The 19,785-nt window shown below is 44.4% G+C and overlaps 1 protein-coding gene across 1 annotated transcript in view; it reads right to left on the bottom strand.

The window, feature by feature from the left end:
• The window catches only part of CLCF1 (cardiotrophin like cytokine factor 1), a 176,111-nt gene that overhangs the window by 147,475 nt on the left and 8,851 nt on the right, over nucleotides 1-19,785 (bottom strand). The gene's annotated exons all lie outside the window — the stretch shown is intronic.

Raw genomic sequence — 19,785 nt, forward strand, 5'->3', positions numbered from 1 at the left:
ATGGCTTTTCAAAACCTGGCACTTTGTCCGGGTTTTCAAAAGCTTCCACCTCGGGACTGCGTCGGGAGGGCATGTGCAGATGCATCGCGATGATGTCACGTGCATGCACGAGTGCGTGTGACATCATCAGGCTGCCTCCGCCCTTATATTGGCAGGTGCCATCTTTATGTAGGCCCAATATTTATTTGAAAATTTACAGACCACATATTGACTATGCGGTTTACAAAATTACCTACAAATCAACTTAAGCTCCATATACAGATGACTGCAAATCAGATTTCAACAAAACTAACTCAGGAAGGCATTAACAAACAGTTACGTTTTCCACAGTTTCTTGAAATTCATCCTTCCAGCACGATATCGCAAAATTCCAGGAAGGCATCAACAAACAAGAAGGCATTAACAAACAGTTGTGTTTTCTTCATTTTGGGTGTGTTTTGGAGGGCTCACACATTTCACTAGAAGTTTTCTAAGTAGACTGGGATATGGACCTGGGTCTCCATCTCTAGAGACCACTGCACTAACTGCTAGGATTCTCCGGGAACCTGCTTGCCACTCTGCTGGTTTCAAGCCATTTTCAGGTTTCATGCTCATTTTCAGGTTTCCCTCCCCTCCCCCCACCCCACTACCCTGTGCAGCAGCAGCATTTCCCTCCCACCCTTCCCTGTGTAGCTGCAGCATTTCCCTCCCCCCTCCATTTCCCTGTGCAGCAGCATTTCTCTCCCTTCCCCCTACCCCACTTCTCTGTGCAGCAGCATGTTTGTTTGTGGCCAGCTCCCTTACCCTTTCAGCGCACAACAACCAACCTTCCTCTTCCCCGGACCCAATCTCCATGCTCCCGCCCCTGTACCACAGAACACGTGAAGCGTCCAGCAGGTTGGGCAGTGCCCCGCGCCGCCACCTCAGCCAGTGACCAGGCACGGTATCGCGGGGTCGGCAGCCCGTAGGCTCGACTGTAAGGCGGTCGTCACCGGGCGCCGTTGAAAGAGCTGCACAGTCACACTTTCAGCCACCGCACGCGCCTCCAGCTAGCGTAGGCGCCGTGAGGACTGGCACAGAAGCACACCTCACGGTGCCAGGAATCACGAATTTTCAAGAGCGCAAGTACATTGTTTTGTTCATATTTTTATCTTTGTACCCGACATCAGTGGTTCCCACCCCTGTCCTGGAGGACCACCAGGCCAATCGGGTTTTCAGGCTAGCCCTAATGAATATGCATGGAGCAGATTTGCATGCCTGTCACTTCCATTATATGCAAATCTCTCTCACTGCATATTCATTAGGGCTAGCCTGAAACCTCGATTGGCCTGGTGGTCCTCCAGGACAGGGGTGGGAACCACTGCCCTACATCATCCGGACTCCCTGAGGAAGGCTGTTTCGCCGAAACATGGACCGTGTAGGGTCCGTCAGGACAATCATATGTGTATTACTAATTCAGACTTTACTTTGTATTTTTTTTGTGAAGAGCGAATAAAAATCATCTTTCAGAACATCCATATCCACAGTCTGTTGTTTTTATCTTATATTTTTAGCTCTAATAGGACTGGCCTTAACACATGAAGCTGTCATACTGGCTGGATCAGACTGTTTCTTTCACATCATTGAGTGGTGGGAGGGAGTCGGTGATCACTGGGGGGGGGGGGGGGGGTCATGCCTTAATTCCTCCAGTGCTCATCTGGTCAGCTTGGGTGCCTTTTTAGCACTTATTTGTTAACTGATACAGGTCTAACCTAAAATATCCAATGTTTGCCCTGGACATTTTCTCAAAGGTTCGATGATTATGGAAAAAAACATCCAAATCCTGAGCCCACTTCAGTCCTGTCTAAACCACACCCCCTTGAGATTTAGACACACTGCAGATGAACTGGACTAAGCGCATAGCTCTCGATGGAGACTGCCCCAGGTTTGTTGGTCGGGCTGAGAACTTTTCAGTGGCCCCTCAAATTCCACCGTCCCCAGCAGCGGAGCTAGAACCTTTCCCCGTAGAACTCACCGTACAAAAATAGGATTTAGATCGTGAAATCATCTCAGGAACAGCTACATAGGGCTCCTTTTACTAAGCTGAGTTAGGGCTTTAACACACGGAATAGCGCATGCTACGTTGCCCCGCGCGCTGGACCTTAACACCAGCACTGAGCTGGCGTTAGTTCTAGCCACGCAGCGCACGGTAATTTCCTGCGTGCGCTAAAAACGCTAGCGCACCTTAGTAAAAGGAGCACCTAGTCTCCTTCCTCTGCCAGACACTTTGCGAAATAACTCAAAACTGCAAAAAAAAAAAAAAAAAAAGAGACTCGGAATCTAAATAGGAAACTTATCAAACCACAACAACCCAGGACTCAAAATTACTATATCCCTATCTATGAAAAGAATGCACTGGAAATATTACACCGGACCCTTAATTACCAAACACAACTGATACTGAGAAACTAGAACAAGTTGCTTTGCTATTGAACCCTAGATAGAAACTACACATTAGCATAACTCCTCACACAAGCAAAATACAGGCATATCCTCACCTAATATAGAGTAAGGAATTACTCGTTAGACACAGAAAAGTGTAGACAAAAGCTAAAATGGAAACATCAAGAAAGCCAGGCTGTAAGGGCCAATTTCTGTAAAGGGCATCTGAAAATTAGGCGTCATGTAGACGTCCAGCGGGAAAATGCTGAGCGCGATTCTATAATGCATAGACGTACTGTAGAGAATCGCACTCAGTGCCACTCAGCACTGTGTCTAAATAGTTAGACATCCTTTACAGAATCTAGGTGCATATTGATGATGTCACAATGATGTCAAGATTGTGCATCAGACACGTCCACTTGCTCTGAGCTACTGCAGTCATTGTGTGAGTAGTGTATTTCCTTTTATGTTCTTAACCTTTTGGAATAAGGTTTAGTATGCAATATATATATGTGTATATTTTTTTTTTCATGTGCTTTGCATAAGTACATTTCCCCCTCCGAATCCGCGGATTCGGTTATTCGCGATTTTAAAACAAGAAAACCATTTAAATTTTTCGGGCTATTTTAAGCCCTGTAAGTCCCCCCTTAAGCCTTACCTGTTGGTCTAGCGGGTATACTCAAACTACCTTTCCCCTCGTTAAAAGGTGTCATGTATGCAGGTAAATTAGGGAAATCCCTTTTCTTCAAATTCACTGAGCTTTGGAATAACCTCCCTGCCCCGCTGCGGAACCTAGGCTCATTCCAATTATTCCGAAAGCATCCGAAAACCTGGCTTTTCTCCAAAACGTACAGCTTTTGGTGGAATTCTTTATGCCATATCTATAAAATGGAAAGATTTACTGCGTTACAAAAGGGATATTTTAAGAAATTTCAGGATGTATGGAAACCATTAACAAAATATTGTCAGGATTAAGTAAAATTATTTCCCTTATGTTTATTAATTTATGAGGTAGGGAAGGGGGTATTTTATTATTACATATATCATACAATAATGGAGTATATGGTTAGGGGGGATGGGCGAGGGATAGGGAGGGATAGGGATAAGAATATATGTAATATACCAATGATTGTTTATAAGTGATGTATTTATTGTTACTGTGAATGAAAATATTAACACTTAATGTAATTTGTGAAAATGAATAAAGAATTATATATATAAAAAAAATGTAAAGCTAGCTATCCTCTTCATAACCTGTAATTTCTTATCATGTCCTTCCCTCATTTATTGAATTTACCTCTAAACCGTGTCAAGCTCTATCTTTATGGAGATGATGCAGTATAAAAACTTAAGGTTTAGTTTAGTCTAGTTTCTCTTCCTCTCTTTCTTTTTTTCTCTCTCGATTACTCTCTCTCTTTTTTCTTTCCTCTCTTCCTCTCTTTTTTTCTCTCTCTTTCTTTCTCTCACTTTCTCATTAAAAGGCATCATGTATGCAGGTAAATTAGAGAAATCCCTTTTCTTCAAATTCACTGAGCTTTGGAACAACCTCCCTGCCCCGCTGCATAACCTAAGCTCATTCTAATTATTCCGAAAGCATCTGAAAACCTGGCTTTTCTCCAAAACGTAAAGCTATCTATTTAAAATGTAAAGCTAGCTATCCTCTTCATAACCTTTAATTTCTTATCATGTCCTTCCCTCATTTATTGAATTACCTGTAAACCGTGTCGAGCTCTATCTTTATGGAGATGATGCGGTATTCAAACTTAAGGTTTAGTTTAGTCAAGCTGTGTCCCTGGCCGCTATTCAAATCCAGGCTATAAGTCCACCTTTAACACCCTTTACTCACACGTTCAATACCTATGTTGTTTAATCATTCCTATAATAAATGAAATTCCCTAATCCCTTATTTGACCTGTTTGTCTGTCTTGAATAACTGTAAGCTCTGTCGAGCAAGGACCGTCTCGTATGTGTTCGTGTACCGTGCTGTGTACATCTAGTCATGCTATAGAAATGATAAAGATAGTAGTGAAACATCTAGCCTGGCAGTTTTTGAAATGATTTCTATGTGTTGATTTCTCCTTATATAATGTGATAGTCACTGTTCAAATGCCTATTTCAGCTCAACAGAACCACATCAAATATACTTCACTTTTTAGCAAACTTTCTCTTCTGTCTTCTCAACACATCAGATGTTTATTCTTACTAAAGTTTCATAACAGATTTCTTAAAGTTTTCATCTCAGGTGAGCTACACTTGAGCTTATTATTTCACTTCGGTTCAAGTCCGTTGTAGCCTGCCTCCTCATCGGTCTGTCCAAAAATCTTAGCCATTCCTTATTTTATAAGCAAAATGGCTTATCTTAATTACCAAGCTGCTCGGGACTCCGACCTGAATTCACATTTTGCAAATCAGCTGTCTCAAGGAGTATCCCAGTTTAGAAAAATATCCACCGCCAGCTCTGCTACACTCTGTAAGCTATGGGGCTCATAATCAAAACTTCTCTCTATACAGCCTAGCATCCTTCTGGCTGCAGCCACCGCCTTGTCATACTGCCCTGTCACCTTCAGATCCTCAGACACTATCACTCCAAGGTCCCTCTCCCCATCTGTGCAAATCAGCCTCTCACCTCCTAGCACATAAGAACCTAAGAATAGCCGTACTGGGTCCATCAAGCCCAGTAGCCCGTTCTCATGGTGGCCAATCCAGGTCCCTAGTACCTGGCCAAAACCCAAGGAGTAACAACATTCCAGCATCTCAAAGAATAGCAACATTCGGGAATCCCAATCAGAGCAACATTCCAGAGTTGAGATGGTGATGTCATAATGCCTCATTCCACAGTGCCTCAGAGCCAACCTCATCAGTGATGTTACAATGGCTTAATGATCCTATACTTGGCTCACGTAAGAACATAAGAATAGCCATACTGAGTCCGATGGTCCATCAAGCCCAGTAGCCCATTCTCACGGTGGACAATCCAGGTCACTAGTACCTGGCCAAAAGCCAAAGAGTAGCAACATTCCAGAGCTGAGACTGTGATGTCATAATGCCTCAGTCCACAGTGTTTCAGAGCTAACCTCATCAGTGATGTTACAATGGCTTAATTGTCCTATATTTGGCTCACGTAAGAACCTAAGAATAGCCGTACTGGGTCCATCAAGCCCAGTAGCCCGTTCTCATGGTGGCCAATCCAGGTCCCTAGTTTCTGGCCAAAACCCAAGGAGTAACAACATTCCAGCATCTCAAAGAATACAAGATTCGGGAATCCCAATCAGAGCAACATTCCAGAGCTGAGATTGTGATGTCATAATGCCTCATTCCACAGTGCCTCAGAGCCAACCTCATCAGTGATGTTACAATGGCTTAATGATCCTATACTTGGCTCACGTAAGAACATAAGAATAGCCATACTGAGTCCGATGGTCCATCAAGCCCAGTAGCCCATTCTCACGGTGGACAATCCAGGTCACTAGTACCTGGCCAAAAGCCAAAGAGTAGCAACATTCCAGAGCTGAGACTGTGATGTCATAATGCCTCAGTCCACAGTGTTTCAGAGCTAACCTCATCAGTGATGTTACAATGGCTTAATTGTCCTATATTTGGCTCACGTAAGAACCTAAGAATAGCCGTACTGGGTCCATCAAGCCCAGTAGCCCGTTCTCATGGTGGCCAATCCAGGTCCCTAGTTTCTGGCCAAAACCCAAGGAGTAACAACATTCCAGCATCTCAAAGAATACAAGATTCGGGAATCCCAATCAGAGCAACATTCCAGAGCTGAGATTGTGATGTCATAATGCCTCATTCCACAGTGCCTCAGAGCCAACCTCATCAGTGATGTTACAATGGCTTAATTGTCCTATACTTGGCTCATGTAAAAACATAAGAATAGCCATACTGGGTCAGACAAATGGTCCATCAAGTCCGTTCTCACGGTGGCCAAAACCCAAAGAGTAGCAACATTCCAGCATCTCAAAGAACAGCAAGATTCCGGAACCCCAATGAGAGCAACATTCCAGAGCTGAGATTGTGATGTCATAATGCCTCAGAGCCAACCTCATCAGTGATATTACAATGGCTTAATTGTCCTATACTTGGCTCACGTAAGAACCTAAGAATAGCCATACTGGGTCAGACTAATGGTCCATCAAGCCCAGTAGCCCGTTCTCATGGTGGCCAATCCAGGTCCCTAGTACCTGGCCAAAACCCAAAGAGTAGCAATATTCTAGCATTTCAAAGAATAGCAAGATTTCGGAACCCCAATGAGAGCAACATTCCAGAGCTGAGATTGTGATGTCACAATGAATCAGAGCCAACCTCATCAGTGATGTTACAATGGCTTAATGGTCCTATACTTGGCTCATGTAAGAACATAAGAATAGCCATACTGGGTCAGACCAATGGTCCATCTAGCCCCGTAGCCCATCCTCATGGTGGCCAATCCAGGTCACTAGTACCTGACAGAACCCAAGGAGTAGCAAAATTCCATGCTACCACTGCAGGGCAAGCAGTGGCTTCCCCCATGTCTGTCTCAATAAGAGACTATGGAGTTTTCCTCCAGGAACTTGTCCAAACCTTTCTTAAAACCAGCTAGGCTATCTGCTCTTACCACAACCTCTGTCAATGTGATCCAGAACTCAACTATTCTCTGAGTGAAGAAATATTTCCTCCTATCTCTAGCAAAAGGTTCAAGCTTACAAAAGTGTAGAACTATAAAAGGCTATTATTCTATGGAGACTAGCTAAGGAAAGTTTGTTCTTTTCAAATCTAGACTGTCTATAGATAGAACCTACAATTGAGCTTTTCTCCCCAAACCTATCAAAGCTCAGAGCAAAATAATGTATATTTACCCGGAGTCTTCTACTTTTCTCCTCTCAGAAAGAGAATGTCCTCTTCCCTCTTTCTCTCCTCGGATTTCCACAATATTTAGCACTTAGCTGGCTCTGGGGCACCGCATAAAAATAGGTCTGATGTTTATGCAATGAAGTGCTGAATATCCGTACTTAGGCAGCCAAGTACTGACTCCGGCCCCGGAATGCCCCCCCCCCCCCCCAAATAGCTGGTTTTGAGCTCGGCACTAACCAGTTATTTTCTGCGGCACTAATCAGTTAAGTTCCACTGAAAATTACTGGTTAGCTTTGAAAAGGCAATTGAGCTGACCAGAAGCAGTTTCTGGCTGGCTAAAATGCATTGAATATCGACCCCCCCCCCCCCTTTATGCTAGTATTGTAAACATGTATGGGAGAGGGGAGTATGATAGAGACGTATTGTTTAAATACCTACGTAATATAAATGTGCATGAGTCGAGTCTCTTTCATTTGAAAGGAAACTCTGGAATGAGAGGGAAGTTAAGAGGTGATAGGCTCCGGAGTAATCTGAGGAAATACTTTTTTGCAGAAAGGGTGGTCGATGTGTGGAACAGTCTCCCGGAAGAAGTGGCGGAAACAGAGAATGTGTCTGAATTCAAGAGGGCCTGGGATTAGAGAGTTGCACGGGGACAGAAATCTCACCCATCCCCGCCCGTCCCCGCCAGGATCCTCTCCATCCCCACCCGTCCCCACCCATCCCCGCAAGGAATTACCTCCATCCCCGCCCGTCCCCATAAAAAGCAGCAATTACTTCTAACAGGATCATCAATTCCACAGTTTCTTTTGCTGTTTTCCTTGTGGAATCTCTTTGGTGGAACCCTTTTTTTGTTTTCTGTTCAGGTAATTAACTTATAAACTTCCTCTTGTACTAAGGCTGACGTGTACATTATATGATATGGACGAACCCTGTTTCCAAAGCCTTCCATCCCCGTGGGAGTCCCGTTGGCTAGAGGGGGGTCCCCGTGGGAGTCCCGTGGGTTAGGGAGGGATTCCCGCGGGAACCCCGCAGGACCCGCGGGATTCCCGCCATCCCCGTTCCCGTGCAGACCTCTACCTGGGATAAGAACATGGGATCTCTCAGAGACAGAAAGAGATAATTTGGTTACTGCGGATGGGCAGACTGGATGGGCCATTTGGCCTTTATCTGCCATCATGTTTCTATATTTCTATATTTGCAGTATTGATGCTTAATTAACATTTGCTCCTGTAGCCTCTATATAGAAAATTGCAAAGTGGAAAACAGGTGGAGTGTTAGCAGAATTGACACATAAGGATGTATTTTATGAAGTGAGCATATAATGACATCTGCCTCAGGGGCCAGCTGGCGGATGTGTTAGCAGCAGCAGCTGAAGAAGGAGGTTAAGAACCTAAGAATAGCCTTACTGGGTCAGCCCAATGGTCCATCGAGCCCAGTAGCCATTCTCATGGTGGCCAATCCATGGTCGCTAGTACCTGGCCAAAACCCAAGGAGTAGCAATATTCCATGCTACCAATACAGGGCAAGCAGTGGCTTCCCCATGTCTTTCTCGATAACATACTATGGACTTTTCCTCCAGAAACTTGTCCAAACTTTTCTTAAAACCAACTATGCTATCCGCTCTTACCACATCCTCTGGCAACGCGTTCCAGAGCTTAACTATTCTCTGAGTGAAAAAAAAATTTGCTCCTATTGGTTTTAAGAGTATTTCCCTGTAACTCATCGAGTGTCCCCCTAGTCTTTGTAAAGTTTGACGGAGTGAAAAATCGATCCACTTGTCCCCGTTCTACTCCACTCAGGATTTTGTAGACTTCCATCCTATCTCCCCTCAGCCGTCTCTTTTCCAAGCCGAAGAGCCCTAACCATTTTATACTTTATAGTGCACCTTTAATAAGCTGGGTCACAAAAGTACACACACATATTAATCATTGGAAACGTCCATAAATAACAAACAATTAAAGAGCCTTCTCATAAGCACATCATTCAGCACCAAGGTAAAAATAGAAGTGCTCCACACTCATATTTCATTTTACAGAAAAGGTATCATTTCAATATTCTTAAAAGTATTCAAATCGCCCTGTTGTCTAATGTAAAGCGGAATATTGTTCCAAGTATCAGGGCCGACACAAGAAAAAGAGCCGACTCTAATCATATGTAATCTCATTTGCTATAAATTAGGGACATTCAAATCCTCAGAATTGACTAAGTGTAAACTTCAAGACGGTGTCTATAAGGAAATGCAATCACTCAAGTATTTCGGTGCCATCCCATAAGTACGTTAACCACCACAATTTGTACCGTATCCTGAATTCTATTTTTAACTTCCTGGAGGGGGAGGCAAGGTGCTGCTGCTGCTCCTTACCAACACTACTCTCTTTGTTTGGGTCCAGTGCACTCATACTGGCCTGCAGAAAGCCCTTCGAGTGGTAACTGGCCCAGCAGAACAGCTCCTGGTGTCCCAGTGAGTCAGTCTGCCCCTTGCATCATCACACAAATTAACTTTCTTTATTCAGTTTTCTATACTGTTCTCCCTGGGGAGCTCAGAATAGTTTACATGAATTTATGCAGGTACTCAAGCATTTTCCCTTATCTAATATACCTGGGGCAATGGGGGAATTAAGTGACTTGGGGTGCTGAGGCTGTAACTTTAACCAAGGTGCTACTCTAGAAATCAAAATGAAGTGAAAGTGAGCCAAGTAAAGGACAATCAAGCTATTGTGACATCACTGATGAGGCTGGCTCTTAGGCTTTGGTGGAATGAGGCATTATGACGTCACAATGCCAGCTCTGGTTATCAGAGGCTGGAACTTTTCACACTATTTCTTTATTCAAATTTTGGAGTAGATTTAAACGGAGAGTTCGGCAGTTGGAACCCAAACACAGTACCGGGTAGAGCTTAAATTGAATCAGGTTGGGCAGACTGGATGGACCATTCAGGTCTTTATCTGCCGTCATCTACTATGTTACACTGTTGTCTCAGGGGAGCTCAGAATGGTTTATATGAATTTATTCAGGTACTCAAGCATTTTCCCCTTTCTGTCCCAGTGGGCTCACAATCTATCTAATGTACCTGGGGCAATGGGGGGATTAAGTGACTTGCCCAGGGTCACAAGAAGTGCGTGGGTTTGAACCCACAACCCCAGGGTGCTGAGGCTGTAGCTTTAACCACTGCGCCACTCTAGAAATCATAATCGAGTGAGCCAAGTAAAGGACAATCAAGTCATTGTGACATCACTGATGAGGTTGGCTCTTATTGGTGGAATGAGGCATTATGATGTCACAATAGCAGCTCTGGTTATCAGAGGCTGAAACTTTTCACACTGTTTCTTTATTCAATTTTCTATATTGTTCTCCCAGGGGAACTCCGAACAGTTTTACATGAATTTATGCAGGTACTCAAGCATTTTCCCCTTTCTAATGTATCTTGGCCAATGGAGGAATTAAGGGCTAGATTCACTAACCTGCCCGTTCGTGCCCGATCTGCAGCAGGTTGACAAATTCACAAAGAGTCAGCATGCAAATGAGGGCAATCGGAGGAACGCCCCCCCACCGACCACACAGATCGATAGTGAGCGATCCTGAAGCATGCATAAACTATCTTCTTTGTCTGTCGATGGTCTGTGCATGCTTGCAAGCTCCTTTTTTTTTTTTTCTTTTACTTTTTTAATACTTCGCGAGCTCGTGGTTTTAACCCACTTTAAACCCGCGGGTTAAAACCACGGACTCGCACTGTGGGGGAAGGGCAGGAGAGTTGGGGCGGCGAGTCGGGGCGGCAAAAGGAGATTCAGGGCACAGGGCGTCGAGTCGGGGCAGAGAGCAGGGCGGTAAGGCAGGAGAAGTCCGGGCGGCAAGGCAGGAGAAGTCGGCAGAGAGCAGGACAGATCATGAGTGACTGGTCCCCAGCAGTCGCTTCTTTTTTTATCGGCCAGCCCAGTTGGTGTTCCTGAAAAAGTTTAGTGAATCGCGTTGTATGCCGTTCCCCCTCATTTCCATGCATGGATCGGAATCGGGTCGGAGGTTGATCGGCCACGAGGTTAGTAAATTGGGTCAGCGTCGCAAACCGATTGGCACACGGTCAGTAAGCTTAGTGAATCTAGCCCTAAGTGACTTGCCCAGGGTCACAAGTAGCAGTGTGGGATTTGAACCCATAACCTCAAGGTGCTGAGGCTATAGCTTTAACCACCGTGACACACTCTCCCCCCCCCCCCTATTAATTGCCAGTAAAGCCTACCCCAGGGTCCAAACAGAAATAATGACTCTCTGATTAGGATTCCTTTAGATGTCCTGTTTGTCTATTTTAATTATATTGTGAGCTCTATTGAGCTGAGATTGTCTCTTCCATGTTTAATGTACAGTGCTGTGTACATCTAAGTAGGGCAATAGAAATGATTAGTAGGAGTAGTTCCCAAGAACCTGTTTTTCTTTTATATTTTATGCTGAATCCGAAGCTAGGAAACATGTTTTACCCTTAATATACAGTTGGACAGTTTATAACGTATCACAAACAATAAAGAGAACAGACCCTTGAAATCAAAGTTAAGCTTTAACGAAAAGTTAGGCAGACAGAGGGAGCAGCCTCCAAGTCCGTTTGCCTGCACACGTTTGAAACATCTTCTCTTTTGTTCAAGGAGTACCGTACAGCGCTTGCAACTTCGGCAGTGCAAGGAGACCACAGAAACATTTCTGCAAGCAGTATCTGTTTAAACGCTCTGGGGGACTCGATCCCAAAAGTGGGCAAGGGTATTTGTTTAATCCACATTGCCTCTGCAGGTTTTCCAGTGAAATTGTTTTCCTTAAATTATTGGTCTTTTAAAGCTCTGTAAGACTGATGTAAGGCTTTTGAATATCATTTGTTTTGTTTTGGTTTTTTTTTGTTAACCCCAATTCAAATCTAAGCTTGTGTCCATAAAATAAAGTTATCAGATAATAAGTTTAGCCCCTTTACCTATTAAAAAGGATTTTCTTAAAGGGCAAAATAAAAAAAATAACATTCTCATGTTCAATAATTTTTTTATTGAGTTTTAAGAATAAAATATACATAACAAAAATCTTACAAACAATATTATCTCAACTCAGTTAATACATTCCAAGAAATCAACAATCAATTATCAACACAATACAAACACGATAAAGTACCTCCCAACACTCCCTTCCCCCTTCCTATTCCTCACTTCCCCCCTCCACCTACTCCTTTCCCAAATATTACTAATAAATAGTGCTTCACTTTCTGATTACAAATGTAATGAGTTCACTACAAAACTGCGTGCTCTGACTGATAATTGCTGTATATAAGGTTCCCAGGTCATCCAAAATTTACTCTGTTTTTTATAAGATGGGGAGGTCAAAGAACATTAATACACAGGTAATTCCACTATCTAAAATAAGTTTAATATTCTCATTCTTTGATCGTTTATATCTCTCCTTCAGTCTGCTCCTTTTTTTCTCTTTCATCAACTACTTTTACCACCACTGTATGCAGTTTTGGGCCCTACCCTTCAATAAGAATATTAGAAAATATAAAGCAATCCATGACATTTAAAAAGGGAAGTAGGGGATGGAAGAACAAAGTACTCCCCCCCCCCCATCACAAAACAGGTGACGTATACAAGGTAAAACCCATAGGAATACCAGTCCAAAATAAATCAGGCAACAACATACAGGAGACAGCAAGCAAAAAGCCGACCAGCTGCTAAAGTAGTTAATGAAAAGCTATGAAGACAACAAAGGGAAACAGAGAGCGAGACGAAGCAATGTCTTGGAGAGTCATGCATGCAAATGCTTGAAGTCTTAACAGCGTCACAGACCTGGAGGCCACCAAGATCGAGATGGGCTTGGATGGATTTGCAATCACCAAGTCTTGGCATAATGGAAACCAGAATTGGCATGTGCTTGGCCCGAGCTACACTCTGCTCTGTCTAATAAGGAGGTTGTGGAGGGCATGGACTGAATACTAAGAGGAAATTTTAAAACAATCCAGGAATTTAAGACTTTTGGACGTTTAATAGGATACAATATTTTGAACGCCAATGTGAAATGGCTTAACAACAATCCAGATTTTCTATCCCATTGTATACCAGAAAATTCTACTGCTGGTCACCTTCCGTCTCACCCTGTTGCTCTTCCCTTACCCCCTACCCTACCTTTCCCTTTGAGACTGTTATCGGAATACTTCTATATTCTGAGATCTGATAGTGTCATCTTTTTCTCATCCTTGGGTAGAAAATTATAGCCTTCAAAAGCAAGTCAGAAATAAATTGTTGGTCCAATATAAAAGGTATCATCGTGTTTTTAATTTTCTTTTTGTTTAATTCTGTTTATATACATGAGCGTATTAGACAGACCTGTGACACAGAGAATATGGGTGGGGGTGGGGGGGGGCTGACAAAATGAGAGACATCATAAAGATGATACGCAGAGGGAAAGTCTTAGTAGAGAAAGAGACGGTTCACCCTCTCCAAGGTTAGGAGAAGGTAGAGTAAGCTTATGGGTTTAGTGTTGATTTCAGTCATCTTGTAATTTCAGCACCCCTCCTGAAGAAGCCAGCGGGTGAAACCTAGGTTGGGGGGGTCGGTATTGAGAATAAAGGAGGAGCCCGGAGCAGTTGTGCTAACTACCCACACCATTCAAAGTTAAGTTGATGTTCTGTTTCATTTATTTCATTTGATTTTATCTTATTTAGTCTTTGTATGGTGGAGGACACTGTGAACAACTATGATGGTCTCCTATACAGCTGCTCCGTGATTTTTTCACTGGGACCTCAGCTGTGGGTCTGAGTGTTCACTTAACCCTTTCAGGACCATAAGGATCGTAGGCCAATTTTTGTGGTTTTGACGACATTTTTATGGTAAAAAGGGCTTGCAGATGCCAAAAAATTGATTTTTTTTGTGAAATATCATTATTTTTAAAAAAAAAAATCACACTTCTGGCTTATGGACAGTGTGGCAAGTGAATCTTCTCGTCAATCTGGCAACGACGCTAATGAATGAATGTCGGAACCAGTTTGTTTACATAAAGGCAGTATCATATGGAATCCGTACATATCAAATTTAGAACTGTAGACTATCCCAATCAAAATTTATAGGATTTTAAAGTTATGGGACAAATATGTCCCTTGGTCCTGAAAGGGTTAACCACATCAGCTACCTGTTGAATTAAGTAACAGTGTTCTATATAAAGAAACAAGGTGATTAGTGAAGGAGTTATTTAACAGTATCACCTTTGATAAGTGAGTTCCCTTGCAGTTTTCAGAACATAAGAATAGCCATACTGAGTCAGACCAATGGTCCATCTAGCCCAGTCCCTTCCTCACGGTGGCCAATCCAGGTCACCAGTACCTGGCAAAAATGAAAAAAGTAGCAACATTCCATGCTATTTTTAGGGATGTTTATGGATTTTTTTCAACTTGTTCCCAATTTTGGGTGCTTATTTTTTTTTTTTTGTCATTCCATACATTCATTTTAATTAAAATTTTTTTAAAAAGGTGCAAATTGTGCATTATTATTAACTTACGAAATAAAAGAACATTAAATCAATTCTCTGTGTACTAAAATGCTTAGGGTGCTCAAATGAACTGAAAATACATCATTAAGGACTTGCAAAAGCGCCAAAATCTTAAACAACTTGTTTGACTCATTTTTAGATTCCATGAAGGCACCTATTCGAAGCCTCTTCTAATGAATAAAAACGGGCATGGACTGTTTTTTTTATAGACGCCATAAATCATGGCATTCTATCATTTACACACGTAACTGTGTGCCCTGCCTATGTTCTGCCCAAATTCCACCTATGTAAGCACCCACCCACAACGTATGTGCCATCAAAGACTGGCATGTCCTTACACAACATAGAAGCAAAGGAACAGGGGTCTGACACAAGGTCTTCCAGCCAGTGTAAAGTTTAATAAAACTGTCATTTTCCAATGGAAAGATTAATCGGATCATGTTTCGGCGGACACCCACCTGAATCAGGAATCATAAATTCTTATATCACAGAAAAATGAACCCCTCCCCCTTTTTACAAAACCACGAAAGAGGTTTTTTAGCACCGGCCGACATGCTGTAGGCTCTGTGCTTCTCCGACAATCATAAAGTTCCTATGGACATCGGAGCAGCGCGCAGCTTTCAGCACGTCGGGCCGACACTAAAAACCTCTTGCACGGTTTTGTAAAAGAGGGGAGAAGGGGGGAAATGAGCCCGATAAAAACAGGAAACCCAATTTGAAAATCTCTCACTGGGCTTTACAAAGAAGCTTCCTGCCAACAGCTAACACCAGGTGTGCAATTCTGGAGGCCACACTACCGAAAAGATGTGCTGAGAGTAGAGTCGGTGCAACGGATGGCCACCAGGATGGTCTCAGGGCTCAATGATCTATCGTACGAGGAAAGGCTGAAAAATTTGCGGCTGTATTCACTCGAGGAACGTAGGGAGAGAGGAGACGTGATCGAGACGTTTAAGTATATTACCGGCCGTATCGAGATGGAAGAAGAGATTCTCTTTCTCAAAGGACCCTCAGCCACAAGAGGGCATCCGCTCAAACTCAGGGGCGGGAAATTTCATGGCGACACCAGGAAATATTTCCTCACCGAGAGAGTGGTTGATCCTTGGAACGAGCTCCCGGTGCAGGCGATCGAGGCAAACAGCGTGCAAGAATTTAAGAGCAAATGGGATGCCCAGGTGGGATCCCTTAGAGGGTTAAGCCAAGGGAACCTGTCACCAGGAGTAGGATCCCTAGGATAGTAGACTTGGGGGTGGGTCAGTAGAGTGGGCAGACCTGATGGGCTATGGCCCTTATCGGCCGTCATCTTCTATGTTTCTATGTTTCTATGAAGCTTCTTTGCAAAGCACAGTGACCCCTGATGCAGGCGGGTGTCCGCCGAAACATGGTTCCATATCGAGTCTTGGTCTGATTAAACCTGACATTGAAAATAGACTTGATTTTATTCAACTTTACATTGGCTGGAAGACATTGGGTCAGACTCCCTACTCCTTTGCTGATTTTGCATGGGGCAATCTTTTTTTTTTACCCTGCTGGGGGGGTTTCATGTCCTTACACAACAGCATGTAGCCAAACTATTTTATTTAAGCATTTATATACCACTTATAGTCTAAGCGGTTTACATTCAGGTACTCAAGCATTTTCCCCTGTCTGTGCTGGTGGGCTCACAATCTATCTAATGTACCTGGGGACATGGGGGATTAAGTGACTTGCCCAGGGTCACAAGGAGCAGTGTGGGATTTGAACCCACAACCTCAGGGTGCTGAGGCTGTGGCTCTAAACACTGCACCACACACATTTCTTAAGTTTATGCACACATGCCAGTGCCTAAATCTAGATGGCTCTGTACAGTAGTGTAATAAGGGGAGGCAAGGGGCAGTTCGCCCTGGGCACCAGCACCCCTCCTCCTCTCTGCCCCCTCCCCCGCCTCTTCCCACTCCTTCCCTCACCACACGCACATCCCATCCCTTCCCCGTACCTCTAGTTGAAGTTGTTGCTCACGGCGGTCAACCTCGTGCTCCTCGCAACCCCGTCGGCTCTCCTGCCGACATCACTTCTGGGTGCCGCGCACAGGAAGTGATGTCAGAGGGAGAGCCGACGGGGTTGCGAGGAGCTCGAGGTTGACCACCGCAACAACCTCAGCTAGAAGTACGGGGAAGGGAATAGTGGGAGCGCACGGCAGGGGGAGATCAGGGAAAGGATAGGGGGGGTGGAGAAGAGGGCGAATGAAGTGCACCATCACCCCGGGCGCCTCTCACTCTCGCTACGCCACTGTCTCCTTACAGAATTACCTTCTTACAGTCAGGGGGTGAATGGATCCAAAATAGAAACTAGCGAGCTTGATAGTCAGCTAGCCATTTTGCTGACCACTGCCGGCGTTAAACCTAGAAATTCATTCCCGGTCCATATCCGGGCACCAGCATTGAATTTCTGAGTTTCCAGAGCCGGCTAACGCATAGCTGGTTAAGTATAATATTCAAAGCAACCAACGAGAGGAAAAAAAATCCAACACAATCTGCAGTGAATAGAACACAAACCAAAACAAAGAAGACTGCAGACAGATGTACAAAGATGCAGGCTAAATTTGGTTCAAGGTGGTAACATTAACCGCATTCATGATTTTGGTTTAATAAATTTAGCCTGCATCTTTGTACATCTGTCTGCAGTTTTCTTTGTTTTGGTAAGTATAATATTCAGCTATGGGTTACCACATAAAGGGCCCCTTTTACAAAGCCGCGGTAGCGATGCCGCTGTGGTAAATGCACCAAATTGATCCGTTCAATTCCTATGGGCTTTGGCGCATTTACCCAGGCAGCATCGCTACCGTGGCTCTGTATAAGGGGCCCGAAGATAGGACCGACTGTGATGTGGTCTGGTTTAGGCAGTTAATCTGGCCGACTTTACAACCTCGAATTCCCCCAAGGGAAAGTGAAAATTAGAGGTCAGCCCCAAGTAGACAATTCAACTGGGCATGTTCCATTTCTAGCCAATTACTAAATCACTTTGAATATCGATCCAGGCATTATTAAATGTGAAATGATTAGAAACCCATTTACAGACTAAAAAGGCAGACTGGATACTAAAAGAACGCAAGGAATACCCTCGCTGTGTCCCGCGTAACATTGTCCCATTTATCCTTGAAGACAGGAGGGAGGTTCTAGGAGGCTAAATGAAATGGGAGTTCTGATCGACAAGTCGATGAAGCCGTCCACACAATGTGCGGCAGCAGCAAAAAGGGCAAACTGAATGCTAGGAATGATAAAGAAGGGGATCACGAACAGATCAGAGAAGGTTATCATGCCGCTGTACCGGGCCATGGTACGCCCTCACCTGGAGTACTGCGTACAGCACTGGTCGCCGTACATGAAGAAGGACACGGTACTACTCGAAAGGGTCCAGAGAAGAGCGACTAAGATGGTTAAGGGGCTGGAGGAGCTGCCGTACAGCGAAAGATTAGAGAAACTGGGCCTCTTCTCCCTCGAACAGAGGAGATTGAGAGGGGACATGATCGAAACATTCAAGGTACTGAAGGGAATAGACTTAGTAGATAAGGACAGGTTGTTCACCCTCTCCAAGGTAGAGAGAACGAGAGGGCACTCTCTAAAGTTGAAAGGGGATAGATTCCGTACAAACGTAAGGAAGTTTTTCTTCACCCAGAGAGTGGTAGAAAGCTGGAACACTCTTCCTGAGGCTGTTATAGGGGAAAACACCCTCCAGGGACTTAAGACAAAGTAGATAAAGACAGACTGTTCACCCTCTCCAAGGTAGGGAGAACGAGAGGGCACTCTCTAAAGTTGAAAGGGGATACATTCCATACAAACGTAAGGAAGTTCTTCTTTACCCAGAGAGTGGTGGAAAACTGGAACGTTCTTCCAGAGGCTGTTATAGGGGAAACACCCTCCAAGGATTCAAGACAAAGTTAGACAAGTTTCTGTTGAACAAGAACGTGCGCTGGTAGGGCTAGTCTCAGGGTACTGATCTTATACCAGAGGGCTGCCGCGTGAGCGGACTGCTGGGCATGATGGACCACTGGTCTGACTCAGCAGTGGCAATCCTTATGTTCTTATGTGGTTTCAGGACAGAAAAGCAGTAGCAGGAAGATAATGACCTCCTTGGCTGTCTAACTGCGGTAGCGGCAAAACGATGAAAACATTACTAAAAGAAAAGATAGTGCGGTACTTTCAAACAAGTCAGTTGCAAGACAGCAGCCAACAGTGTCGTAGTAAGGGGGGGTTAGGGGGTGCTGGGGGCACTGGCATCTCTCCTTTTTGCCCCCTGCCTCTTCCCATTCCTCCCCTCCACGAAGGCGCGCCCCCTTCCCTTCCCCCCATACTTCCAGTTGAAGTTGTACGCGGTGTTCAACTATGTGCTCTTTGTGACCCTGTCGGCTCTCCTACTGATGTCACATCCAGGTGCCACGCAAAGGAAGTGACATCAGAGGGAGAGCCGACGGGGTCGCGAGAAGCACGTTGTTGACTGCCATGAGCAACAACTTTAAGTAGAGGTAGAAGGGAAGGGGGGGCATGCGCAACAGGCAGGAGCGGGGGGGGGGAGGAGAAGAGGGCAGTGGGAGGGGCACCACCGCTCCAGATACCTCTCATCTCGCTACGCCGCTGGCAGCCAACATGGTTTCACCAAGGAAAGATTTGGTCAGACCGACTTTTCTTTCATGAGGTACCAAAAGCAATGGATCAGGTAGATGCAGTAGATCAGGGGTAGGCGATTCCGGTCCTGGAGAGCCACAGGCAGGTCAGGTTTTCAGGATAGCCACAATCAATATGCACGAGATAGATTTGCATCTCAAGGAGGCAGTGCACGCAAATCCATCTCGGACATATTCATTGTGGCTGTCCTGAAAACCTGGCCTGCCTGTAGATCTCAAGGACCACAATCACCTACCCCTGCACTAAATGACCCATGCAGAAGGCTGGTACGCCTGTCGGACAATACTCTAGGGGGTGGGTTGTCGTTTGTAATGACATGAAGGGGCATTATCGATATGATGTCCAAATCTGAGTTAGGACGTTTTGTGGAAGGTGCAAAAAAAAAAAA

Source organism: Geotrypetes seraphini, chromosome 14 (genome assembly GCF_902459505.1).
Source record: "Geotrypetes seraphini chromosome 14, aGeoSer1.1, whole genome shotgun sequence".
Taxonomy (NCBI): domain Eukaryota; kingdom Metazoa; phylum Chordata; class Amphibia; order Gymnophiona; family Dermophiidae; genus Geotrypetes; species Geotrypetes seraphini.